The 21,526-nt window shown below is 48.1% G+C and overlaps 1 long non-coding RNA gene across 1 annotated transcript in view; it reads left to right on the top strand.

The window, feature by feature from the left end:
- Window positions 1-14,027, top strand: part of LOC135055012 (uncharacterized) — a 60,974-nt gene extending 46,947 nt beyond the window's left edge. The window contains exon 3 of the long non-coding RNA XR_010243616.1: window positions 13,928-14,027. This is a non-coding gene — a long non-coding RNA (uncharacterized LOC135055012). The remainder of the gene's footprint in view (window positions 1-13,927) is intronic.
- Window positions 14,028-21,526: the final 7,499 nt, after the last annotated feature.

Genomic DNA, 21,526 nt, shown 5'->3' with positions numbered 1-21,526 from the left:
ATTATGCACCTCAAATTTTTTAAACAATTGCTTAAGTGTCTAGTGTTTTCCTATTTCCCACTAACATTCTATGTTTTTGCTAACGAAATTGTCACATTTTTGGGGGGTCCAGGAAGGTCACCCCACATTATGTGTAAGACAAGGGGGGTCGATTCAATTCACAGACAGTTGAATAGCTCCGGGAATTAGTTCAATACAGCGCCAAGTGAAACTAATTGTCGGGAACTCTTCTCACCCCCGGGGGATGAAATAGGAAATCCGACAAAAGTGCGGCCACCGCGAGGCTGATTCTGTCGGGATTCAGCGGCGGGGAGTTAAGTCGGAGAATGCCCGTTTTCCCGACAAAATAACCTATTAAGTCCAGGAGAATGCCCATTCGCCGACTTAACTTGAGATAAATTGAATAGCGTCGGGAGCTAATTCCTGGTGTTATTCAACTGTCTGAATTGAATCGACCCCTAGAAAAGGCACATGAGGAAAGAAGTCCCTGATCTTGTGAGCTTACAATCTAAAAGGTTAAGGGCTAACAGACCAGGGTGACACTGAAGGGGTAGACAGTGAGCATAGATAAGAGGGTTAGAAGGAGAGTTGGCTGGGTGTGGTGAAGAAGTGGGTCTTGAGAGCCCGTGTGAAGTTTTGTGGAGAGTCGGATGGGGAGAGGTAGAGAATTCCAGAAATGGGGAGCAGCAAATGTAGAGAGAGAAGGTCAGAGATGTAAGAGGGAGAAGAGTGGGTGAGGGCTTTGTAGGCGAGTGTGAGAAGCTTGAATTGGATTCTGAATGGCAAGGGTAGCCAGTGAAGGTCCTGCAAGAGAGCGGATGTGGTACGTTTGGTGAAGAAGTTGAGACGGGCCGCAGCATTGAGGATAGATAGGAATGGAGAGAGGCATTTTTGTGGCAGGCCAGATAGGAGGAGATTGCAGTAGTCCAATCTGGAGATGACCAGTGAGTGGGTGAGGGTCTTGCTAGTGTCCTGGGTGTGAGAGGCTCTGATTCTGGAGATGTTTGAGATTGAAATGTCAGGTTTGTGAGAGGTACTGAATGTGTAGTTTGAAGGAGAGGGAGGAGTCGAGGATTACTCCAAGACATCACACTTGGGGGCTAGAGGAGATAGTTGTGCTATCAATGGATAATTAAATTGTGGGAGGTGAGGTTATACGGGAGTGAGGGAGGGAAGATGATCGGCTCAGTCTTAGACATGTTAAGTTTAAGAAAGTGCTGGAATATCCAGGAGGATAAAGCAGAGAGACAGTTGGATATCGGTGAGATCAGGGGAGGAAAGGTAGATTTGAGTATCATCAGCATAGATGATATTATAAGTCAAAAGGGCTAATGAGCTCACCTAATGAGGATGTGTAGAGAGAGAAAAGTAGAGGCCCAAGAACAGATCCTTGAGGGGACACCTACTAGTAGAGGAAGTGTGTGTGGGTTCCGGTATGAATGGTCGACCATGTTATGGTCGACAGTCATTAGGTCGACCACTATTGGTCGACATTGACATGGACGACACATGAAAAGGTCGACATGAGTTTTTTTTTAAACTTTTTTTGGTGTCGTTTTTTGCGTAAAGTGACTGGGAACCCCAATTGGTGCACAGCGTCCCCTCGCATGGATCGCTTCGCTCGCCATGCTTCGGGCATGGTGCCTTCGCTATGCTACTGCTTCGCTCGCCACAGATTACCGTTCCAATCGTAGTCCACGTGGATCGTAAAGTATGGAAAAGTTCCCCAAATGAAAAAAAAGTTAAACTCATGTCGACCTCTTCATGTGTTGACCTTTCATGTGTCGACCATGTGTCCATGTCGACCATGTCAATGTCGACCAATAGTGGTTAACCATGTGAACGGATACCGTGTGTGTGTGGGGGGGGGGGGGGATTCGAGTCATGAGGAAACTGAGAAGGAACAGTCAGAAAGATAGGAGGATAGCTAGGAGAGAGCAGTATCACGCAAACCAAGGGCGTAAAGGATTTGCAGGAGGAGAGGGTGGTCTGCTGTATCAAAAGCAGCAGAGAGGTCAAGGAGACACCTCTCACGTCGCATATGGCTGACAATTCACTGACAAAACCGCGAATAAGCATTTTTAATTGTATTGAAGAATTCTCAGGAGCAAGCATTCATGTGAATGTCTCTAATTTTCATGAAACAACTCGCACCTAACTGATTTGACCCTGTGGGCTGTTTGTTGGGACAATACTGCCTTAGACGACTGAGCCTCTTCATCTATTATGCAATTTACCAAATGAGTAGGGTGAAAGCAATCATAAGATCTATGCAAGTAACGAACTGCATGACATATGGCACAAGTTTGTGCTGGAAAGCTACTGAAAATGCAGATGTTAATGATAGAGCAAAATCATGCATTATGGCTGAGATTACATTTTTTTTTATTTTTCTCTAACGTCCTAGTGGATGCTGGGGACTCCGTAAGGACCATGGGGAATAGACGGGCTCCGCAGGAGACATGGGCACTTTAAGAAAGAATTTAGATTCTGGTGTGCTCTGGCTCCTCCCTTTATGTCCCTCCTCCAGACCTCAGTTTGAATCTGTGCCCGGACGAGCTGGGTGCTGTTTAGTGAGCTCTCCTGAGCTTGCTATAAGAAAGTATTTTGTTAGGTTTTTTTATTTTCAGGGAGCTCTGCTGGCAACAGACTCCCTGCATCGTGGGACTGCTCCAGAGGGATCGTACACAAGATCTCACCCTTTGTTGTCCGATCCCGGAGCCGCGCCGCCTTCCCCCTCGCAGAGCCGGAAGACAGAAGCCGGGTGAAAGAAGCAAGAAGACTTCGAAATCGGCGGCATAAGACTCCAGTCTTCACTGAGGTAGTGCACAGCACTGCAGCTGTGCGCCATTGCTCCCACACTACACCCACATACTCCGGTCACTGTAAGGGCGCAGGGGGGGGGGGGTGCCCTGGGCAGCAATTAGAGACCTCTTTGGCAAAAGTTTGCATATATACAGTTGGGCACTGTATATATGTATGAGCCCCCGCCAAAAATTGTACATGAAAGCAGGACAGAAGCCCGTCGTCGAGGGGGCGGGGCTTCTTCCTTAGCACTCACCAGCGCCATGTTTTTTCTCCACAGCACCGCTGAGAGGAAGCTCCCCAGACTCAACCCTGCAGTTACACGGTAGAAGAGGGTAAAAAGAGAGGGGGGGCACATAATTAGGCGCAAAAATCAATATAAACAGCAGCTACTGGGTTAACATTAAGTTACTGTGTTATTCCTGGGTTAATAGCGCTGGGGTGTGTGCTGGCATTCTCTCTCTCTCTCTCTCTCTCTCTCTCTCTCTCTCTCTCTCTCTCTCTCTCTCTCTCTCTCCAAAGGGCCTTATGGGGGAATTGTCTTCAGATGAGCATTCCCTGAGTGTGTGGTGTCGGTACGTGTGTGTCGACATGTCTGAGGTAAAAGGCTCCCCTAAGGATGAGATGGAGCAAATATGTGTGTGAGAGGGGGTCTCCGTCGACAACGCCGACACCTGTTTGGATATGTGTAATTAAGTGCTAAGGTGAATTTATTGCACAAAAGATTAGAGAACAGACAGGAAATCTACCCATGTCTGTCCCTATGTCGCAGAGACCTTCAGAGTCTCTCAATGCTCACTATCCAAAATAATAGACGCTGATATCGACATGGAGTCTGACTCCAGTGTCGACTACGATAATGCAAAGTTACAGCCAAAATGGCAGAAAAGTATTCAATATGATTGTTATAAAAGATGATTTGCATATCACTGATGACTCATCTGTCCCTGACACAAGGGTACACATGTTTAAGGGGAAGAAAGCTGAGGTAAATTTCCCTCCTCTCATGATGAAAAAGAGCGGGAATCTCCAGACAAGAGACTGCAGTTTCCCACAAAGAATTCTCAGGGATTATCCTTTCCCCACTAGGGCCAGGATACGATGGAAATCTTCCCCTAGGGTGTCACGTTTGCCCAAAAGGTAGCCCTGACGTAACAGCTATTCTCAGGGATCCTGCAGATAGCGTGCACATTCTGGTACACTACTCAGACTGGCGATTGTCTCGGCATGGGTTTATAGCGCTGTGGCAGCGTGGACAGGTACCTTATCAGCAGAGATTGAGACCCTAGTATATATATATATATATATATATATATATATATATATATATATATATATATATATATATATATATATATATATATATATATATATGTATATGTGTGTGTAATATATATATATATATAATTAAAGATGCTGTCTTAAGATATATATATCTCTATCTTAAGACAGCATATTTAATTAATTAATAAATATATATATATATATATATATATATATATATATATATATATATATATATATATATATATATATATATATATATATATATATTAAACAAACATACATGCCCAAAGAGACATGAGTCTACTGGGTCCTAGAGTCAAAGCTATGTCGATTTCTGCTTGACGTGTCCTGTAGAATATGCAATGGACAGATGCCGACTTAAGAGGCATATGGAAGGCTGAGGATTGTGTGGAGAAGGGTTCTCGGACCTGGTCTCCACAGCTATAGCTGGTAATTCTGATTTCTCTAACGTCCTAGTGGATGCTGGGGACTCCGTCAGGACCATGGGGATTAGCGGCTCCGCAGGAGACAGGGCACAAAAATAAAGCTTTAGGATCAGGTGGTGTGCACTGGCTCCTCCCCCTATGACCCTCCTCCAAGCCTCAGTTAGGTTTTTGTGCCCGTCCGAGCAGGGTGCAATCTAGGTGGCTCTCCTAAAGAGCTGCTTAGAAAAAGTTTTTAGGTTTTTTATTTTCAGTGAGTCCTGCTGGCAACAGGCTCACTGCAACGAGGGACTTAGGGGAGAAGAAGTGAACTCACCTGCGTGCAGGATGGATTGGCTTCTTAGGCTACTGGACACCATTAGCTCCAGAGGGATCAAACACAGGCCCAGCCATGGAGTCCGGTCCCGGAGCCGCGCCGCCGACCCCCTTACAGATGCCGAAAAGCGAAGAGGTCCAGAAACCGGCGGCAGAAGACTTTTCAGTCTTCATGAGGTAGCGCACAGCACTGCAGCTGTGCGCCATTGTTGTCACACACTTCACACCAGCGGTCACGGAGGGTGCAGGGGGCGCCCTGGGCAGCAATGAGAATACCTTGTTCTGGCTAAAAAATACATCACATATAGCCCTTGGGGCTATATGGATGTATTTAACCCCTGCCAGGTCTCACAAACTCAGGAGAAGAGCCCGCCGAAATAGGGGGCGGGGCCTATCTCCTCAGCACACAGCGCCATTTTCCTGCTCCGCTGCGAGGAAGGCTCCCAGGACTCTCCCCTGCACTGCACTACAGAAACAGGGTAAAAAAGAGAGGGGGGGGGCACTTTTTTTTTTGGCGTTTTTGATATATATTAAGCTGCTATAAGGGAGACAACACTTCTATAGGGTTGTTCCTATATATTTATAGCGCTTGGGTGTGTGCTGGCAAACTCTCCCTCTGTCTCCCCAAAGGGCTAGTGGGGTCCTGTCTTCGATAAGAGCATTCCCTGTGTGTCTGCTGTGTGTCGGTACGTGTGTGTCGACATGTATGAGGACGATGTTGGTGTGGAGGCGGAGCAATTGCCGGTAATGGTGATGTCACCCCCTAGGGAGTCGACACCGGAATGGATGGCTTTATTTATGGAATTACGTGATAATGTCAGCACATTACAAAAATCAGTTGACGACATGAGACGGCCGGAAAACCAGTTAGTACCTGTACAGGCGTCTCAGACACCGTCAGGGGCTGTAAAACGCCCTTTACCTCAGTCGGTCGACACAGACCCAGACACCGAATCTAGTGTCGACGGTGAAGAAACAAACGTATTTTCCAGTAGGGCCACACGTTATATGATCACGGCAATGAAGGAGGCTTTACATATCTCTGATACTGCATGTACCACAAAAAGGGGTATTATGTGGGGTCTGAAAAAACTACCTGTAGTTTTTCCTGAATCAGACGAATTGAATGAAGTGTGTGATGAAGCGTGGGTTAACCCCGATAGAAAACTGCTAATTTCAAAGAAGTTATTGGCATTATATCCTTTCCCGCCAGAGGTTAGGGCGCGCTGGGAAACACCCCCTAGGGTGGATAAGGCGCTCACACGCTTATCAAAACAAGTGGCGTTACCGTCTCCTGAAACGGCCGCCCTCAAGGATCCAGCAGATAGGAGGCTGGAAACTACCCTGAAAAGTATATACACTCATACTGGTGTTATACTGCGACCAGCCATCGCCTCTGCATGGATGTGCAGTGCTGGGGTGGTTTGGTTGGATTCCCTGACTGAAAATATTGATACCTTGGATAGGGACAGTATTTTACTGACTATAGAGCATTTAAAGGATGCATTTCTATATATGCGAGATGCACAGAGGGATATTTGCACTCTGGCATCGAGAGTAAGTGCGATGTCCATATCTGCCAGAAGAAGTTTATGGACGCGACAATGGTCAGGTGATGCGGATTCCAAACGGCATATGGAAGTATTGCCGTATAAGGGGGAGGAATTATTTGGGGTCGGTCTATCGGATTTGGTGGCCACGGCAACAGCCGGGAAATCCACCTTTTTACCTCAGGTCCCCTCCCAACAGAAAAAGACACCGTCTTTTCAGCCGCAGTCCTTTCGTTCCTATAGGAACAAGCGGGCGAAAGTACAGTCATATTTGCCCCGAGGCAAAGGAAAGGGTAAGAGTGCACCAAGCAGCTTCTTCCCAGGAGCAGAAGCCCCCCCCGGCTTCTGCAAAGCCCTCAGCATGACGTTGGGGCTTTACAAGCAGACTCAGGGGCGGTGGGGGGTCGACTCAAGAATTTCAGCGCACAGTGGGCTCACTCACAGGTGGACCCCTGGATCCTGCAGATAATATCTCAGGGTTACAGGTTGGAATTCGAGAAGTCTCCCCCTCGCCGGTTCCTAAAGTCTGCTCTGCCAACGTCTCCCTCAGACAGGGCGACGGTATTGGAAGCCATTCACAAGCTGTATTCTCAGCAGGTGATAGTCAAGTTACCCCTCCTACAACAGGGAAAGGGGTATTATTCCACACTATATTGTGGTACCGAAGCCGGACGGCTCGGTAAGACCTATTCTAAATCTGAAATCTTTGAACCTGTACATACAAAAATTCAAGTTCAAGATGGAGTCACTCAGAGCAGTGATAGCGAATCTGGAAGAAGGGGACTTTATGGTGTCCCTGGACATCAAGGATGCTTACCTGCATGTCCCAATTTGCCCTTCACATCAAGGGTACCTCAGGTTCGTGGTGCAAAACTGTCATTATCAGTTTCAGACGCTGCCGTTTGGATTGTCCACGGCACCTCGGGTCTTTACCAAGGTAATGGCCGAAATGATGTTTCTTCTACGAAGAAAAGGCGTATTAATTATCCCTTACTTGGACGATCTCCTGATAAGGGCAAGGTCCAGGGAACAGCTGGGGGACGTAGTAGCACTAACCCAAATAGTGCTGCAACAGCACGGGTGGATTCTGAATTTTCCAAAATCTCAATTGACCCCGACGACACGTCTGCTGTTCCTGGGAATGATTCTGGACACGGTTCAGAAAAAGGTGTTTCTTCCGGAGGAGAAAGCCAAGGAGTTATCCGAACTGGTCAGGAACCTCCTAAAACCAGGGAAAGTGTCTGTGCATCAATGCACAAGAGTCCTGGGAAAGATGGTGGCTTCTTACGAAGCGATTCCATTCGGCAGATTCCACGCACAAACTTTTCAGTGGGATCTGCTGGACAAATGGTCCGGATCGCATCTGCAGATGCATCAGCGGATAACCTTGTCGCCACGGACAAGGGTGTCTCTTCTGTGGTGGTTGCAGAGTGCTCATCTGTTAGAGGGCCGCAGATTCGGCATACAGGACTGGGTCCTGGTGACCACGGATGCCAGTCTGAGAGGCTGGGGAGCGGTCACACAGGGAAAAAACTTCCAGGGAGTATGGTCAAAACTGGAGATGTCTCTTCACATAAATATACTGGAGCTAAGAGCGATTTACAATGCTCTAAGCCTGGCAAAACCCCTGCTTCAGGGTCAGCCGGTGTTGATCCAGTCGGACAACATCACGGCAGTCGCCCACGTAAACAGACAGGGCGGCACAAGAAGCAGGAGAGCAATGGCAGAAGCTGCAAGGATTCTTCGCTGGGCGGAAGATCATGTGATAGCACTGTCAGCAGTGTTCATTCCGGGAGTGGACAACTGGGAAGCAGACTTCCTCAGCAGACACGATCTACACCCGGGAGAGTGGGGACTTCATCCAGAAGTCTTCCACATGATTGTGAACCGTTGGGAAAAACCAAAGGCGGACATGATGGCGTCTCGCCTCAACAAAAAACTGGACAGGTATTGCGCCAGGTCAAGAGACCCTCAGGCAATAGCTGTGGACGCTCTGGTAACGCCGTGGGTGTTCCAGTCAGTGTATGTGTTTCCTCCTCTGCCTCTCATACCAAAAGTACTGAGAATTATACGGCAAAGGGGAGTAAGAACGATACTCGTGGCTCCGGATTGGCCAAGAAGAACTTGGTACCCGGAACTTCAGGAGATGCTCACGGAAGATCCGTGGCCTCTACCTCTAAGACGGGACCTGCTTCAGCAGGGACCGTGTCTATTCCAAGACTTACCGCGGCTGCGTTTGACGGCATGGCGGTTGAACGCCGAATTCTAAGGGAAAAAGGCATTCCGGAAGAGGTCATTCCTACACTGGTAAAAGCCAGGAAGGAGGTGACTGCTCAACATTATCACCGCATTTGGAGAAAATATGTTGCGTGGTGTGAGGCCAGGAAGGCCCCCACGGAGGAATTTCAATTGGGTCAATTCCTACATCTGCAAACAGGAGTGTCTATGGGCCTCAAATTGGGGTCCATTAAGGTTCAAATTTCGGCCCTGTCGATTTTCTTCCAGAAAGAATTGGCTTCAGTTCCTGAAGTCCAGACTTTTGTAAAAGGAGTACTACATATACAGCCCCCGGTTGTGCCCCCAGTGGCTCCGTGGGACCTTAATGTAGTTTTGGATTTTCTCAAATCCCATTGGTTTGAGCCACTCAAATCAGCGGATTTGAAATATCTTACATGGAAAGTAACCATGCTACTGGCCCTGGCTTCAGCCAGGAGAGTGTCAGAATTGGCGGCTTTATCGTATAAAAGCCCATATCTGATTTTCCATTCGGACAGGGCAGAACTGCGGACGCGTCCTCATTTTCTGCCTAAGGTGGTGTCAGCGTTTCACCTGAACCAGCCTATTGTGGTGCCTGCGGCTACTAGCGATTTGGAGGATTCCAAGTTGCTGGACGTTGTCAGGGCATTGAAAATATATATTTCAAGGACGGCTGGAGTCAGAAAATCTGACTCGCTGTTTATACTGTATGCACCCAACAAGCTGGGTGCTCCTGCTTCTAAGCAGACGATTGCTCGTTGGATTTGTAGCACAATTCAACTTGCACATTCTGTGGCAGGCCTGCCACAGCCTAAATCTGTCAAGGCCCATTCCACAAGGAAGGTGGGCTCATCCTGGGCGGCTGCCCGAGGGGTCTCGGCATTACAACTCTGCCGAGCAGCTACGTGGTCGGGGGAGAACACGTTTGTAAAATTCTACAAATTTGATACCCTGGCTAAAGAGGACCTGGAGTTCTCTCATTCGGTGCTGCAGAGTCATCCGCACTCTCCCGCCCGTTTGGGAGCTTTGGTATAATCCCCATGGTCCTTACGGAGTCCCCAGCATCCACTAGGACGTTAGAGAAAATAAGATTTTACTTACCGATAAATCTATTTCTCGTAGTCCGTAGTGGATGCTGGGCGCCCATCCCAAGTGCGGATTGTCTGCAATACTTGTACATGGTTATTGTTACAAAGAAATCGGGTTGTTATTGTTGTGAGCCGTCTGTTCAGAGGCTCCTACGTTGTCATACTGTTAACTGGGTTCAGATCACAAGTTGTACGGTGTGATTGGTGTGGCTGGTATGAGTCTTACCCGGGATTCAAAATCCTTCCTTATTGTGTACGCTCGTCCGGGCACAGTATCCTAACTGAGGCTTGGAGGAGGGTCATAGGGGGAGGAGCCAGTGCACACCACCTGATCCTAAAGCTTTATTTTTGTGCCCTGTCTCCTGCGGAGCCGCTAATCCCCATGGTCCTAACGGAGTCCCCAGCATCCACTACGGACTACGAGAAATAGATTTATCGGTAAGTAAAATCTTATTATTTTGCCTTATATTCCTGCACAGCCTAGGAAAGCACGACATTATCAAATGCAGCCTTTCAAACAAAGAAGCAAGAAAGTCCGAGGTGCGTCCTTTCTTACCAGAGGCGGGGGCAGAGGAAAGAAGCTGCACAACACAGCAAGTTCCCAGGAACAGAAGTCCTCCCCGGCCTCTACAAAATCCACCGCATGTCGCTGGGGCTCCACAGGCGGAGCTAGGCCCGGTGGGGGCACGCCTTCGTAAGTTCAGCCACAAGTGGGTTCACTCCCTGTTAGTTCCCTGGGCAATAGATATTGTGTCTCAGGGATACAAGCTGGACTTTGAGGAGATACCCCCTCACCGACGGTCCTGCCGGCTTCCCCCCACGAGAGGGAACCAGTGTTAACTGCAATTCACAAATTGTATCTTCAACAGGTGGTGGTCAAGGTTCCCCTCCTTCAACAAGGAGGGGGTTATTATTCGATCATGTCCCTGAACATATACTTGAAAAGGTTCAAGTTCAAGATGGAATCGCTAAGAGCGGTCATTGCAAGCCTGAAAGGGGGAGATTTTATGGTGACTCTGGACATAAAGGATGCATACCTTCATGTCCCCATTTAGCCACCTCATCAGGCGTACCTCAGAATTGCTGTACGGGATTGTCATTACCAATTTCAGACGTTGCCGTTTGGTCTCTCCACGGCCCCGAGAATAATCACCAAGGTAATGGCGGAAATGATGGTGCTCCTGCGGAAGCAAGGTGTCACTATTATCACGTACTTGGACGATCTCCTCATAAAAGCGAGATCGAGAGCAGTTGCTGAACAGCGTATCACTTTCTCTGGAAGTGTAACAGCAACACGGCTGGATTCTATATATTCCAAAGTCGCAGTTGGTTCCTACAGCTCATCTGCCTCTCCTAGGCATGATCCTAGACACAGACCAGAAAAGGGTTTATCTCCCGATAGAGAGAGCTCAGGAGCTCATTACAGTGGTCAGGAATCTATTAAAACCAAAACAGGTGTCAGTGCATCACTGCACTTGAGTCCTGGGAAGGATGGTGGCTTCATACGAGGCCATTCCCTTCGGCAGGTTCCATGCGAGGACCTTCCAATGGGACTTACTGGACAAGTGGTCCGGATCACATCTTCAGATGCATCGGTTAATCACCCTATCCCCCAGGGCCAGGGTGGGTGTCTCTCCTGTGGTGGCTGCAGAGTGCTCACCTTCTCGAAGGTCGCAGATTCGGCATTCAGGACTGGGTCCTGGTGACCACGGATGCAAGCCTCCGAGGGTGGGCGGCAGTCACACAGGGAAGAAATTTCCAACAACATCCTGGAACTAAAAGCCATATACAACACCCTACGTCAAGCGGAGTCCCTGCTTCGCGACCAACCGGTTCTGATTCAGTCAGACAACATCACCGCAGTGGCTCATGTAAACCGCCAAGGCGGCACAAGGAGCAGGGTGGCGATGGTTGAAGCCACCAGAATTCTTCGCTGGGCGGAGAATCACGTAAGCGCACTGTCAGCAGTGTTCATTCCGGGAGTGGACAACTGGGAAGCAGACTTCCTCAGCAGGCACGACCTCCACCCGGGAGAGTGGGTACTTCATCAAGAAGTCTTCACGCAGATTACAAGTCGTGGGAACTGCCACAGGTGGACATGGCATCCTGCCTCAACAAAAAGCTGCAGAGATATTGCGCCAGGTCAAGAGACCCTCAGGCGATAGCTGTGGACGCACTGGTGACACCGTGGGTGTTCCAGTCGGTCTATGTATTTCCTCCTCTTCCTCTCATACCCAAGGTGCTGAGAATCATAAGAAAAGGAGGAGTGAGGACAATACTCATTGTTCCGGATTGGCCACGAAGGACTTGGTATCCAGATCTGCAAGAAATGCTCACAGAGGACCCGTGGCCTCTGCCTCTAAGACAGGACTTGTGCAACAGGGGCCCTGTCTGTTCCAAGACTTACCGCGGCTGCGTTTGACGGCATGGCGGTTGAACGCCGGATCCTAGCAGAAAAAGGCATTCCGGATGAGGTCATTCCTACGCTGATAGAGGCTAGGAAGGATGTGACGACTCAACATTATCACCGTATATGGCGAAAATATGTGGCTTGGTGTGAGGCCAGGAATGCCCCTATGGAGGAATTCCAGCTGGGCAGTTTCCTTCACTTCCTACAGTCGGGAGTGACTGGGCCTTAAATTGGGTTCCATTAAAGTTCAGATTTCGGCCTTATCCATTTTCTTTCAAAAAGAACTGGCTTCTCTGCCTGAAGTTCAGACGTTTGTAAAGGGAGTGTTGCATATTCAGCCTCCTTTTGTGCCTCCAGTGGCACCTTGGGATCTTAACGTGGTGTTGAGTTTCCTGAAATCACACTGGTTTGAACCACTCAAAACGGTGGAAGTAAAATATCTCACGTGGAAGGTGGTCATGCTATTAGCCTTGGCTTCGGCTAGGCGTGTGTCAGAATTGGCGGCTTTGTCACATAAAAGCCCTTATCTGGTTTTCCATGCGGATAGAGCAGAATTACGGACCCGCCCACAATTTCTGCCGAAAGTGGTTTCATCCTTATATAAACCAACCTATTGTGGTGCCTGTGGCTACTACTGACTTGGAGGATTCCGAGTCACTGGATGTGGTCTGGGCTTTGAAGGTTTATGTAGCCAGAACGGCTAAGGTCAGGAAAACAGAATCTTTGTTTATCCTGTATGCTTCCAACAAGGTTGGAGCGCCTGCTTCAAAGCAAACTATTGCTCGCTGGATCTGTAACACGATTCAGCAGGCTCATTCTGTGGCTGGGTTGCCGCTGCCTAAATCAGTTAAGGCCCATTCCACAAGGAAGGTGGGCTCTTCTTGGGCGGCTGCCCGAGGGGTCTCGGCATTACAGCTTTACCGAGCGGCTACTTGGTCAGGTTCGAACACCTTTGCAAAGTTCAACAAGTTTGATACCCTGGCTGAGGAGGACCTTGAGTTTGCTCATTCGGTGCTGCAGAGTCATCCGCGCACTCCCGCCCATTTGGGAGCTTTGGTATAATCCCCATGGTCCTTACGGAGTCCCCAGCATCCACTAGGACGTTGGAGAAAATAAGATTTTACTTACCGGTAAATCTATTTCTCGTAGTCCGTAGTGGATGCTGGGCGCCCGTCCCAAGTGCAGACTTCCTCTGCAATACTTGTATATAGTTATTGCTTAAATAAGGGTTATGTTATAGTTGCATCAGAGTTTATCTGATGCTCTGTGATTGTTCATACTGTTAACTGGGTAAAGTTATCACAAGTTATACGGTGTGGCTGGTATGAGTCTTACCCTGGATTCCCAAAATCCTTTCCTTGTACTGTCAGCTCTTCCGGGCACAGTTTCCTTAACTGAGGTCTGGAGGAGGGGCATAGAGGGAGGAGCCAGAGCACACCAGAATCTTAATTCTTTATTAAAGTGCCCATGTCTCCTGCGGAGCCCGTCTATTCCCCATGGTCCTTACAGAGTCCCCAGCATCCACTACGGACTACGAGAAATAGATTTACTGGTAAGTAAAAAAAAAATTTTTTTGTGCATGTTACAAAAATTATATTCCATAGATTCATTTTTTATGGGAATTATTCTGTCCAATGACTTATACACCCTATGTTTTATTACAAAAATGTTCCTGTTAAGCCTGTGCATAAGCCTTGAATTTAATCTGGATGGCCTGTTGGCAGGAATATCACCTAAGTATAGATCGAATCAGATCTGCTTTTTGTATTTCAGCACCAGTTGACGGGTTTATGGGCGAGCGGCTGGTGAATTGGAAGGTGTCATTCACTCTAATTTTCCAGAAATACAAATTGAGTTGAACCCTGTAAAACCACGAAGAGGAAGCTTTGAGGTGACACTGCAGCGTGATGATGGGAAGAGTAAGAATTTGTTGATTTTCTTACAAAGCTTACATGTATGTGTGAATTTTGAGAGCTGCCATTAAGACTTGTCTCAAGCTACCAGTGAAATTTCAGTATGTTGATGTGCTTGGTAAAACAATTGCCAGTCCTAATTTAGATGATTTGATCAAATATGTATCTGTTAATTCACTTTGGAGCCTTAACTGCTCTGTAAGAGCTGTTAGGTAAACTGGGCTGTGATACTGTTTGTTGCGCTCAAAATCCCTACGTTCAGAAAACCGCCAGCAGAATTCTTACAGACACAATCCTGACGTATCCTGGTAAGTATTTTTAACCTTAACCTACCTCTCCCACAGCCTTACCCTGAATGTCCACAACCCCTTTCCCCATAGCCTAACTTTAACCCTCCCCCTAGCGCTTAACACTAAACCCACTAGTTACCTTGTGGGGGGATGTGTTGGGAACCTGTTGACAGTATGGATCTGCTGGGATTTTGACTGCATCATGATAATGCAAGTCCTAATGGCTAAAGTCAGTTTGTTTACCTCATCATTCTAACTCTTTAACTAGTGATGCACTGAAACCATGATTTAGGGTTATATTTACTAAGCAATGGATTTTCACAACCCTTACAGATTTTGCCTGCTAGATTTAAAAGGGCAGTAATACTTAATGTAAAACAAGCCTGATCTGTGCATTTACAGTTAGTGTCCTTTTAAAAGTGGCAGGCAAATCTGTAAGACTAATTTCTTCCTGGAGCTAAAATGAGATACAGGTTTATCATGCTGCTTAATTCTTTTATTACTAGATTCCAAAATTGAGCTGTTCATAATGTAATTTGAAGATCTGTAAGAGACCTAAGAAAAACCTGATGCATGCTATATGCAGAAAATAAAAAACATTGTGGCAGGTGTAAATGAAGCATACTTTATTGCAAAATGAAATAATGGATCAAAGTTTGTTTAATGTGCAAATATCAAATACAAACATCACTTGCTCTTTTTTTGATCTGAGCATCTTGGTTTTGGACTATAGTTAATATGTAGCGACATTCTGTATTCGCACTAATCTGCCATATGGATTTAGGGCTGCACTGCTTACGGCTGCTTCCCCCCCCCCCCCCCCCCCCCCCTCTTTATGTCCTAGAGGATGCTGGGGACTCCGTAAGGACCATGGGGTATAGACGGGTTCCGCAGGAGACATGGGCACTATAAAGAACTTTTAGTATGGGTGTGCACTGGCTCCTCCCTCTATGCCCCTCGTCCAGACCTCAGTTAAATTTTGTGCCCAGAGGAGATAGGGTGCATTACAGAGGAGCTCTCCAGAGTTTCTCTGAAAAATAATTTTTAGGTTTTTTATTTTCAGGGAGCACTGCTGGCAACAGGCTCCCTGCATCGTGGGACTGAGGAGAGAGAAGCAGACCTACTTAAATGATAGGCTCTGCTTCTTAGGCTACTGGACACCATTAGCTCCAGAGGGAGTCGGAACGCAGGTCTCACCGCGCCGTTCGTCACAGAGCCGCTCCGCCGTCCTCCTCGCAGAGCCGGAAGATAAAAGCCGGGTGAGTATAAGAAGAAAAGAAGACTTCAAGGCGGCAGAAGACTTCAGATCTTCACTGAGGTAAGCGTGCAGCGGTAATGCTGCGTGCCATTGCTCCCACACGCTACACACACAGAACGGGCACTGATGGGTGCAGGGCGCAGGTGGGGGGGGGCGCCCTGGGCAGCAATAAACCTCTGGTCTGGCAAAAAAGGGTACATTAGGCTGCGGAGGCAGTAAATGAAGAGATCCCCCTCCATTTTTTTGAATATTTAAGTGGAACCGAAGCCTGCCGCTGGAGGGGGCGGAGCTTGATCCCTCAGCACTAACAGCGCCACTTTCTCCACAGAACGCTGCATAGAAGCTGGCTCCCCGGACTCTCCCCTGCTGAACTCTGTGACAGAGGGCTGAAAAGAGGGGGGGGGGGGGGTGGGGGGGGCGGCATGTTTAAGGCGCAGTGAGTGTATAACACTGATTTTATATATGTATATATATCGCTATCTGGGTTATTCCAGTGTCAGTTTGGCGCTGGGTGTGTGCTGGCATACTCCCTCTCTCCCCAAAGGGCCTTGTTGGGGAATTGTCCCCTTATAGATATATCCCTATGTGTTGGGGGGAAGGTGTTGGTACGTACGTGTCCGCATGTCTGAAGCGGAAGGCTCGCCCAATGAGGAGGTGGAGCAGATGAGTGGTGTGTCTCGTCGGCAACGCCGTCTCATGATTGGATGGACATGTGGCAAGACTGGACAAAGCAGAGTCCAGGGAGAAAGCAGGGAGTCAATCCACGGATTGGACTGGGTCACAGGGCCCTTCTGGGTCTCAAAAATGTCCCCTATCCCAAATAGTGGGCACTGGTACCGACACGGATTCGGACTCCAGTGTCGACTAAGATGATGCAAAATTACACCCAAGGGTGGCAAAAAGTATTCAGTGTATGATTATTGCAATAAAAGATGTTTTGCATATCACTGATGACCCCTCTGTCCCTGATATGAGGGTGCGCATGTATAAGGAAAAGAAACCTGAGGTAACCTTTCCCCCATCTCATGAGCTTAACGAGTTATTTGAAAAAGGTTGGGAAACTCCAGATAAACTGCAGATTCCCAAAAGGGTTCTTTTGGCGTATCCTTTCCCTGCACAGGACAGGGTACGTTGGGAATCCTCTCCCAGGGTGGACAAGGCTTTAACGCGCCTGTCCAAGAAGGTGGCGCTGCCGTCTCCGGACACTGTAGTCCTCAAGGATCCTGCTGATCGCAGACAGGAGACTACTTTAAAATCTATTTATGCGCATACGGGTTCTTTGCTCAGACCGGCAATAGCATCGGCATGGGTATGTAGCGCAGTTGCAGCATGGACAGATACCTTGTCAGCTGACCTTGATACCCTAGACAGGGATACCATTTTCTCTAACGTCCTAGTGGATGCTGGGGACTCCGTCAGGACCATGGGGAATAGCGGGCTCCGCAGGAGACAGGGCACATCTAAAAAGCTTTTTAGGTCACATGGTGTGTACTGGCTCCTCCCCCTATGACCCTCCTCCAAGCCTCAGTTAGGTTTTTGTGCCCGTCCGAGAAGGGTGCAAACTGGATGGCTATCAAGGAGCTATTTAGTAAAGTGTTTTTTTTAGGTTTCTAATCAGTGATTCCTGCTGGCGACAGGATCACTGCAACGAGGGACTTAGGGGAGAGACTGGCAACTCACCTGCGTGCAGGAGGATTGAAGTCTTAGGCTACTGGACACTGAGCTCCAGAGGGAGTCGGAACACAGGTCAGCCTGGGGTTCGTCCCGGAGCCGCGCCGCCGATCCCCCTTACAGACGCTGAAGAAAGACGGCGGAACGGAGGTCCGGAAACAGGCGGCAGAAGACTTCACAGTCTTCAGAGAGGTAGCGCACAGCACTGCAGCTGTGCGCCATTGTTGTCACACGGCTCACTGACACGGTCACGGAGGGTGCAGGGCGCTGCTGGGGGCGCCCTGGGCAGCAATATAAATACCTATTTGGCAAATAAATACATCACATATAGCCATTAAGGCTATATGTATGTATTTTAACCCAGGCCAGTTATTAAAAAACCGGGAGGAAAAGCCCGCCGAAAAGGGGGCGGAGCTTATTCTCCTCAGCACTCAGCGCCATTTTCCTGATCAGCTCCGCTGGTGAGGAAGGCTCCCACTCTCCCCTGCACTGCACTACAGAAACAGGGTTAAAAGAGAAGGGGGGCATAAATTGGCGATATAATGATATATTAAGAGCGCATATATAGAAACAACACCTTCTAGGGTTGTTATATACATTATAGCGCTTTTGGTGTGTGCTGGCAAACTCTCCCTCTGTCTCCCCAAAGGGCTAGTGGGTCCTGTCCTCTATCAGAGCATTCCCTGTGTGTGTGCTGTATGTCGGTACGTGTGTGTCGACATGTATGAGGAAAATGTTGGTGAGGAGGCGGAGCAAATTGCCTGTAATGTTGATGTCACTCTCTAGGGAGTCGACACCGGAATGGATGGTCTACTTATGGAATTACGTGATAATGTCAACACGCTGCAAGACGGTTGACGACATGAGATGGCCGGCGGACAAATTAGTACCGGTCCAGGCGTCTCAGACACCGTCAGGGGCTTGTAAAAACGCCCATTTACCTCAGTCGGTCGACAGACACAGACATGGACACTGACCCCAGTGTCGACGGTGAAGAAACATACGTAATTTTCCTTTAGGGCCACGAGTTACATGTTAAGGGCAATGAAGGAGCTGTTACATATTTCTGATACTACAAGTACCACAAATAAGGGTATTTTGTAGGGTGTGAATAAACTACTTGTAGTTTTGCCTGAATCAGATAAATTAAATGAAGTGTGTGATGATACGTGGGGTTCCTCCGATAGAAAGTTATGGGCGGTATACCCTTTCCCGCCAGTAGTAAGGGCGAGTTGGGAAACACACCTTAGGGTGGATAAGGCGCTCACACGCTTATAAAAACATGGCGTTACCGTCTCTAGATACGGCCGCCCTCAAGAAGCCAGCTGATAGGAAGCTGAAAAATATCATGACAGTATATACACACATACTGGTGTTATACTACGACCAGCAATCGCCTCAGCCTGGATGTGCAGCGCTGAGGGGGCTTGGTCGGATTTCCTGACTGAAAATTTTGATACCCTTGACAGGGACAAGATTTTATTGACTATAGAGCATTTTAAGGATGCATTTCTATATATGCGTGATGCGCAGAGGGATATTTGCATTCTGGCATCAAGAGTAAATGTGATTTACATATCTGCCAGACGAAGACACGACAGTGGTCAGGTGAGGCAGATTCCAGACGGCATGTGGAAGTATTGCCGTATAAAGGGGCGGTCCATCGGACCTGGTGGCCATGGCAACAGCTGAAAAATCCACTTTTGTTACCCCGAATCACATATCGGCAAAAAAGGACACAGTCTTTTCAGTCTCAGTCCTTTCGTCCCCATAGGGGCAGGCGGGCAAAGGCCAGTCATATCTGCCCAGGGGTAGAGGAAAGGGAAGAAGACTGCAGCAAGCAGCCCATTCCCAGGAACAGAAGCCCCTCACAGCTTCTGCCAAGTCCGCAGCATAACGCTGGGGCCGTACAAGCGGACTCAGGTGCGGTAGGGGGTCATCTCAAGAGTTTCAGTACGCAGGGGGCTCACTCGCAAGGGAACTCCGGGATCCTACATGTAGTATCCCAGGTGTACATTGGAAATTCGAGACATCTCCCCCTCACACAATTCACAGGCTGTATTCCCAGCAGGTGATAATCAAAGTACCCCTCTTACAACATGGAAGGGGGTAGTATTCCACACTATATTGTGGTACTGAAGCCAACCGGCTCGGTGAGATCTGAAATATTTGAACACTTACATACAAGCGTTCAAATCAAGATGGAGTCACTCAGAGCAGTGATAGCGAACCAGGAAGAAGGGGACGATATGGTGTCACTGGATATCAGGGACGCTTACCTACAGGTCCAAATTTGCCCTTCTCACCAAGGGTACTTCAGGTTCCTGGTACAGAACTGTCACTATCAGTTCAGACGCTGCCGTTTGGGTTGTCCACGGCGCCCCGGGTCTTTACCAAGGTAATGGCCGGAATGATGATTTTTCTTAAAAGGAAACATGGACGCTTTCCTGATAAGGGCAAGGTCCAGAGAACAGTTGGAGGTCGGAGTAGCACTATCTTAAGTAGTTCTACGTCAGCACGAGTGGATTCTAAATATTCCAAAATCGCAGCTTTTTCCGATGACACGTCTACTGTTCATAGGGATGATTCTGGACACAGTCCAGAAAAACGTGTTTCTCCCAGTGGAGAAAGCCAGGGAGTTATCCGAGCTAATCGGGATCCTCCTAAAACCAGGAAAAGTGTCAGTGCATCATTGCACAAGAGTCCTGGTAAAAATGGTGGCTTATTACGAAGCAATTCCATTCGGCAGATTTCCCGCAAGAACTCTTCGGTGGGATCTGCTGGACAAATGGTCCGGATCGCATCCTCAGATGCATCAGCGGATAACCCTATATCCAAGGACAAGGGTGTCTCTCCTGTGGTGATTACAGAGTGCTCATCTTCTAGAGGGCCGCAGATTTGGCATTCAGGATTGGATGCCGGTGACCACGGAGGCCAGCCTGAGAGGCTGGAGAACATTCACACAGGGAAAAAATTTCCAGGGAAGTGTGATTAAGTCTGGAGAATTCTCTCTGCATAAATAAGCTTAGAGCAAATTTATAAGGCTCTAAACTTAGCAAGACCTCTGCTTCAAGGTCAGCCGGTATTGATCCAGTGGGATAACATCACGGCAGTCGCCCACGTAAACAGAAAGGGCGGCACAAGAAGCAGGAGGGCAGTGACAAAACTGCAAGGATTTTTCGCTAGGCGGAAAATCATGTGATAGCACTGTCAGCAGTGTTCTTTCCGGGAGTGGACGACTGGGAAGCAGACTTCCTCAGCAGGCATGACCTCCACCCGGGAGAGTGGAAACTTCATAGGGAAGTTTTTCAGCATGATTGTGGACCGTTGGCAAAGACCAAAGGTGGACATGATAGCGTCCCGCCCGAAAAACGGGACAGGTATTCCGCCAGGTCATGAGACCTTCAGGCGATAGCTGTGGATGTTCTGGTAACACCGTGGGTGTACCAGTCAGTGTATGGGTTCCCTCCTCTGTTTCTCATAACCAAGGTATTGAGAATTATAAGACATAGAGGAGTATGAACTATACTAGTGGCTCCGGATGGGCCAAGAGGGACTTGGTACCCGGAGCTTCAAGAGATGCTCACAGAGGACTAAGGGCCTGGGGAGCTAAGAAGGGACTTGCTTCAGCAAGTACCATGTCTTTTCCAAGAATTACCGCGGCTGCGTTTGACGGCATGGCGGTTGAATACCGGATTCTGAAGGGAAAAAGGCATTCCATAAGAGGTCATACCTACCTTGGTCAAAGCCAGGAAGGAGGTGACCGCACAACGTCATCACCACATGTGGTGAAAATATGTTGCGTGGGTAAGGCCAGGAAGGCTCCACGAAGGAAATTCAACTAGGTCGATTCTGCACTTCCTGAAAACAGGAGTGTTTTGAGCCTCAAATTGGGGTTCATTAAGATTTAAATTTCGGCCCTGTAGATTTTCTTCCAGAAAAAATTGACTTCAGTTCCTGAAGTCCAGATTGTAAAGGGTGTATTCCATATACAGTTCTTTTGTGCCTCTAGGGGCACCGTGAGATCTCAACATAGTGTTGGGATTCCTTAAAATCATATTGGTTTGAACCGCTCAAATCTGTGGATTTGAAATATCTCACATGGAAAGTGACCATGCTGTTGACCAATATCTCACATGGAAAGTGACCATGTTGTTAGTCCTGGCCTCGGCCAGGCGATTGTCAAAAAGAATGGGCGGTTTTGTTTTACAAAAGCCCATATTAGAATTTTCCATTTGAA

The sequence above is a fragment of the Pseudophryne corroboree genome, chromosome 3 (genome assembly GCF_028390025.1).
Source record: "Pseudophryne corroboree isolate aPseCor3 chromosome 3, aPseCor3.hap2, whole genome shotgun sequence".
Taxonomy (NCBI): Eukaryota; Metazoa; Chordata; class Amphibia; order Anura; family Myobatrachidae; genus Pseudophryne; species Pseudophryne corroboree.
This window is presented reverse-complemented; position numbering and strand designations above follow the sequence as displayed.